This window comes from Macaca thibetana, chromosome 6 (genome assembly GCF_024542745.1).
Source record: "Macaca thibetana thibetana isolate TM-01 chromosome 6, ASM2454274v1, whole genome shotgun sequence".
NCBI classification, from domain to species: Eukaryota; Metazoa; Chordata; class Mammalia; order Primates; family Cercopithecidae; genus Macaca; species Macaca thibetana.
Window position 1 is genome coordinate 51,374,831 of NC_065583.1, and position 6,000 is coordinate 51,380,830.

The following is a 6,000-nucleotide window of genomic DNA, read 5'->3' on the forward strand; positions in this document are numbered from 1 at the left end:
AGTCTTGAGTAATCCACTAACTTTCAGTAGACACTGAGCACCTTACAAAATATGATCATAAAGTAATGAAAGTTAAACTGAAAGCCTTGTAAGACACATGTATGTGTTCTTATTTTCTTTATGGATGTTTATCCATCTGTGGAATTGAGGTAATAATTGCAGTCCTATTCTGAACTGTTGTCCTTCATCATTGCATTCATTCCTTTGTCAAGCACTTGCTGATTGCTTATGTAGTGAATCGCTAAAAATAATAATATATGCAAATGTCAAAATATATGCAAATGAAAATACAAGAATTAATATTAATAATAGTTATTATTAGCAATCAATTATGGTCACATAAAACAACGATTCACTTTTCTCTTTTTATTAAGCTTTGCAAACTTTGGAGAAGGTAAAAATATTCCACTGCAGGGAAATAGGATTGAGTTGCTTAATAGATATAATAAAAGTCATACAGGTCCTACAGCTTTAAAGCAGATAAAGACTGACAACAAAATAAAATTAAAGAAAAGTAATGGAAAGAAATAGGTTATTTTGTGTCTTTATTCCCATGTTTTAATTTTCACATTGTATATGTCGTATTTCTCGTGACGAATATATCCAGATGACTCATGCATTACATGATTTAAAGAAAAATACTCAAATGATAACACTAATGACTATCATCATCATCTTCACTATTATTTTGGAGTATTTGATCAAAGGGATCTCCTTGAAATAAAGCATGAACATCTCAATTATTAACATATAATGATAATAATATATAATACCAATTGGAGTGAAAGCAAAAAAAAAAAAAAAAAAAAATCTGCAGACCAAAAGGATTTAGGTAATGTATTCAGTGAAATGGAAATATTTCCCTTCCTTTGAGTTTAATTAGAGTTAAAAGAACAGGAAAATTCAACTTAAACTTTAGCCCTAAACACCCTTTGATTGTCTAAACAATCAAATGATTTTCCAACCACAGAATTAGAGTCAATCTATGGTTTTCGTCAGACATTCAAAGAGTTCCATTACCAAAGGTGATAAGAGGCATAGTTATAATGGGTTTTCTATAAAGCTTAGAGTAAAGCACTTCCAAAAGCTCTATAATGATTTAATTTAAAAAATTTATCTGATCTGGAATTTATCAATTTTTCATGTTTCTAACAGTTATATATGCAAGATATTATTATATAGCTTGTAGTGCAAATAGTGAGTAATTCCAGCTTAAATATTTTACTATATCTACAAAAATATTGCTCATTAACATTAATTAGTATGTGCTATGTTAAAATTATCTGTATGAAGCAAAACACAAAACAAAGCTGGAGGCATCACTCCACCCGACTTCAAACTATACTGCAAGACTATAGTAACCATAACATCATGGTACTGGTACAAAAACAAATACATGGACCAATGGGAAAGGTTAGAGAACCCAGAAATAAAGCTGCACATGTACAACAATTCGATCTTTTACAAAGTTGACAATAATAAACGATAGGGAAAGGACTCCCTATTCAATAAGTGGTGCTGGGAGAACTGGACAGCCATATACAGAACTTTGAAATTGAACCCCTTTCTTTCACCATATACAAAATCAACTCAATATGGATTAATGACTTAAACATGAAACCTAAAATTATAAAAACTCTAGAAGAAAACCTAGGAAATACCATTCTGGACATAGGCCTTGACAATGATTTAATGACAAAGGCTCTAAAAACATTCTACCATAAAGACACATACATGCATACATTCATTGCCTCACTTTTCATAATAGCAAAGACATGAAATCAACCTAGATGCCTATCAACAATAAACTAGATAAAGAAGATAGAGTAAATATACACCATGGAATACTGCACAGCCATAAAAGAAATAAAATCATGTCCTTTGCAGCAACATGGATGGATCTGGAGGCCATAATCTTAAGTGAATTAACACAGGAACAGAAAACCAAATACCACATGTTCTCACTTATAAGTGGAGTTAAACATTGAGTACACATAGACACAAAAAAAGGAACAATAGACATTGGAGCTTACTGAAGGGTTGCGGGTGGAAGAAGGGTGAGGATTGAAAAACTACCTGTGGAGTACTATGCTCACTACCTGGGTGGAAAACTAATTTGTACACCAAACCCTAGAAATATGCAATTTATCCATGCAACAGACCCGCACATGTACTCCCTGAACCTAAAATAAAAGTTAGAGAAAAAAATAAAGAAGAAAAAACATTAGTACGGCCTGTAAAATTCTGATTCAGAAGGTCGAATGTGAGTTTAATTCAATAATTAAGTCCATATTCTATGACAATGTTTACAATGTGGAGTAAAATTTTGTAGCCAATACCCAGATACATTTTAAGGCAAAAGAAGTGTTTTTAAATACCTGTATTTTTAAAATACAATTTCATAGTTATCCAATTAGAATGTATAAATGAAGTAATAGACTTTTAATATTATACAAATCTATTTTAGTAGTCAAAGTATATTATTTGAAGCCATTTGTAAGGGACAAAGGGTAATATTGTGACTTATGTCATTGCTTAACATTATGAGAGTTTATTGCTCACAAAATTTTTGAAATAACTTTTCCACTGAATAGAGAAACCCATATAAGCACTTTAAATTTTTTTCTTATATTATATGAATTATGAGCCTATGAATACTGTGATCTATCTTTTCTGATTAATAATGGGACAAAGTTTACACACAATGTGTATTTGGACCTTGCCAAACACTGATGAAAATAAACAAAGAAGACTAAGTAGGTGATGTACTATGTTCACATATTGAAGACTCAATATTGTTAAGATGTCAATGTCTCTCCAATCTGATCTGTAGATGTAATGCAATCCCGACAAAAAATTCCAGCAAGAAATTAACAAGCTAATACAAAAATTTACAAAACAAAAAACCTAAGTGATCTAGAATAACAAAAGCAATTTTGAAAAAGAACAAAGATGGAGGAAAGACATCATTAGATATTAATACTTACTCTAAAGCTATAATAATCAAGACTGTGATATTGGCAAAAGAATGGATACATAGAAAAATGGAACAGAATAAAAAAATCCAGAAATAAAACTCAAATAGTTGTGGTCAAATTGACTTTCGATAAAGGACAAAGTCAATTCAATGTTCAAAAATAATTTTTAACAGATGGTGCTGGACATTGAAGTTTTAGGTAGAAAAATAATGAACCTCTATCCATGAATTTCTGATCTATATTTAAAACTGAACTGTATAACGTCTAGAGAAAAGTGAAAGAAACACTATTTCTTAGATTTGGTACCAAAAGCAGAATCCATAAAGAAATAAAATGATAAATTTATAAAATTGACTTCATGAAAATTTAAAAACTTCTCCTCTTTGAAATATGTTCTTTGGAAATGAATGTACAAGCCACAAAATGTGAGAAAATATTTGCAAAGCACATATTTAAAACAAGTACTATATATAAAGAATTATCAAAACTCCTTAATAAGTAAACAGACAACTCAAGCAAAAAATGAGCAAAACATGGGAATAGACAAAAATATGAATGATAAGCACTAGAAAAGGTGCTTCATAACATTTAATATTAGGGAAATATAGGTCAAAAATCAATGATACATCACTACACACATATTAGAATAACTATAATAAGATTAGTAAAATAAGTATCCAGTGTTAGGCTGCTCTGTGCAACTTGAATTCTTAAAACTGAGCAACTAGAATTGTCAAACATTGCTGATGGAAAAACAAGTGGAAGCAGCTTTGCAGTTTCTTATAAAGTTAAATACACACATAACCCATCAATCTCATTCCTAGGGATTTATTTAAGTGAAACAAAACTTACATTCACAGAAAAATCCATGAGTGGATGTTTATAAAGTTTTATTCATAATCACTATAAATGGGAAATAATCCAAATGTCCTGTGGCTGGTAAATTAATGAACTAACTATGGTGTATTCATATGACAGAATGCAACTCAACAATAAAATGATACAAACTACTGATACAAGAAACAAGATAGATGAATTTCAGATGCATTATACAAAGAAAAAAGCCAGACTCAAAGGGCTAAATTCTGTACAATTCCATTTACATGCCATTCTAAAATAGGCAATCTATAGGAAGAGAAAACTGATCAAAAAAATAGTTGCCAGGGCTCGTGGATTAGAGGAGGGTTTGGCTCCAAAGAAGCACCAACAGTTTTAATTTAATGGGCATCAGTACAGGCACAGATGGCATAGTTTAGATGTGATAGTGCTTTAAGCAATAAGTAACATTAGTTAAATATTCATCATTTGGCTCTATTACAGAATTATTAAATTGAAATTATTCAGGCTATGTAACTGGTATGCTTTAGGCTGATCACTTTATATCTAGTGTTTTCTGTTTTTGTGTCGTATTTCAAAAGAGACATTAAAATACATAAAAGCAGTTGACCAGAATTGTTAAGTGTTTTACAACTATTTCATGTCTGGGATATTTGCAATAGGTAAGTCATATTTTAACTTAAAAAGGAAAACAAGAGGAATAAGGCAAAACTGTCAGGAAAAAGTACCAGTCTTTATACTTGTTTCTTCAGGATGGAGAATTCAGACATTGTTGAAGTTACACAGATACACACTGGGGCCCTAAATAAAGATACAGCATTCTAACAATTGTAAGGACCATCACAAAAAGCGCTAACATAACCATACCTGAATATCTTTGGGCAAAAACTTGGTACCTGTATGTTAGAATGCTTTGAAAGAGATTTTTTTTTTTTTTTTTTTTTTAATTGATGAGCAATTTAACTAGATAAGTCAGGGGGCTGTGTGTGGCCATGAACACTCATGAAGCCAATATTAAGCTATTGAATACCAGCATTAAGATGGGAATTGTGCACGATGTTGGGGATAGGAACACATATATCATTCCGTCTCCACAACAGAAATTTTCTTAATCAAATGTAGGAGAGAGACATGGATATAAACAATTATAATATAGTAATAGTAACCACATATAGATTTAGGTGCAAAGAGTACTGATATCACTAAGGAAGATGAAATTGACTGACACTCTCACATCTCTTGCCCCAAGGTAAGAGACTATTTCACAACAGAAAATATGTGAGCAAAATACATAGAGAGAGAAAGGAAATTTGCTAGATGAAGTTAGAGGTAAAGGGTAAAGTGGTTTTTTAAAGCAGAGAGAACAGCTTTTATACAGTGATTGGTAAGAGATAGGCATGTTCGTAAACTACAAATGGTATACTATAGCTACCACATTGGAAAGAAAAATTGATTTGCGTACAGCTGGCAGAATATTTAGAGTTTGGATGCACATGCGCGCATCGTAAATATTAAGGGATTTATTTCAAGATCCTCAGTTCTCTAAATGTGTTTTCATTAAACTGATGTGTCTAGGAAAGTACCTTTCTTTAAGACCCCATTGTGGTTGGAGAACTGGGGTATCATGGCCTGTGTTGGAATATTCTAAATTCCAATCTATTATGTAGTTGAGCAAAAGGAATGATGACAATTTTTCTAAAAAGACTTTGCTGCTTCTGTTTTTAAATTTTCTAAAAATGTATCACTTCTCAGGAAGAGAATTAGTAAGAAATATTGAAGACAGCATAGTCTTATTTTCTCCTAGTGACAAACTCATGGCAAGGTTCTGTGCCTTGCCTATCTATCTTTGAGTGAGATTTTCCAAGGCTTGTATTAAGCAGGGAGTAAATATCCAACCTCTAAGAAGCAGGCCCTCTGAATTGTCAGTAAGATAAAATGCTTGGGGAGAACTCTCATACATCAGTGTCTTGAATGTTTTGCATAACATCAATTATGAAAAAGTTAAAAATTCTAATTTTACTTCTGACAGATCCATACTACATTTTCAAATTTAAAAGACTTATAAAGGAGGCTAGTTAATGCTTGAAATGTTCTTGAAAATTTATTCAGACTCATTGAATAAACAGTATTACTCAAGCTTACTGAGAAATTTATTGGCAGCTACAAATCCATTCTCATTTTTCCT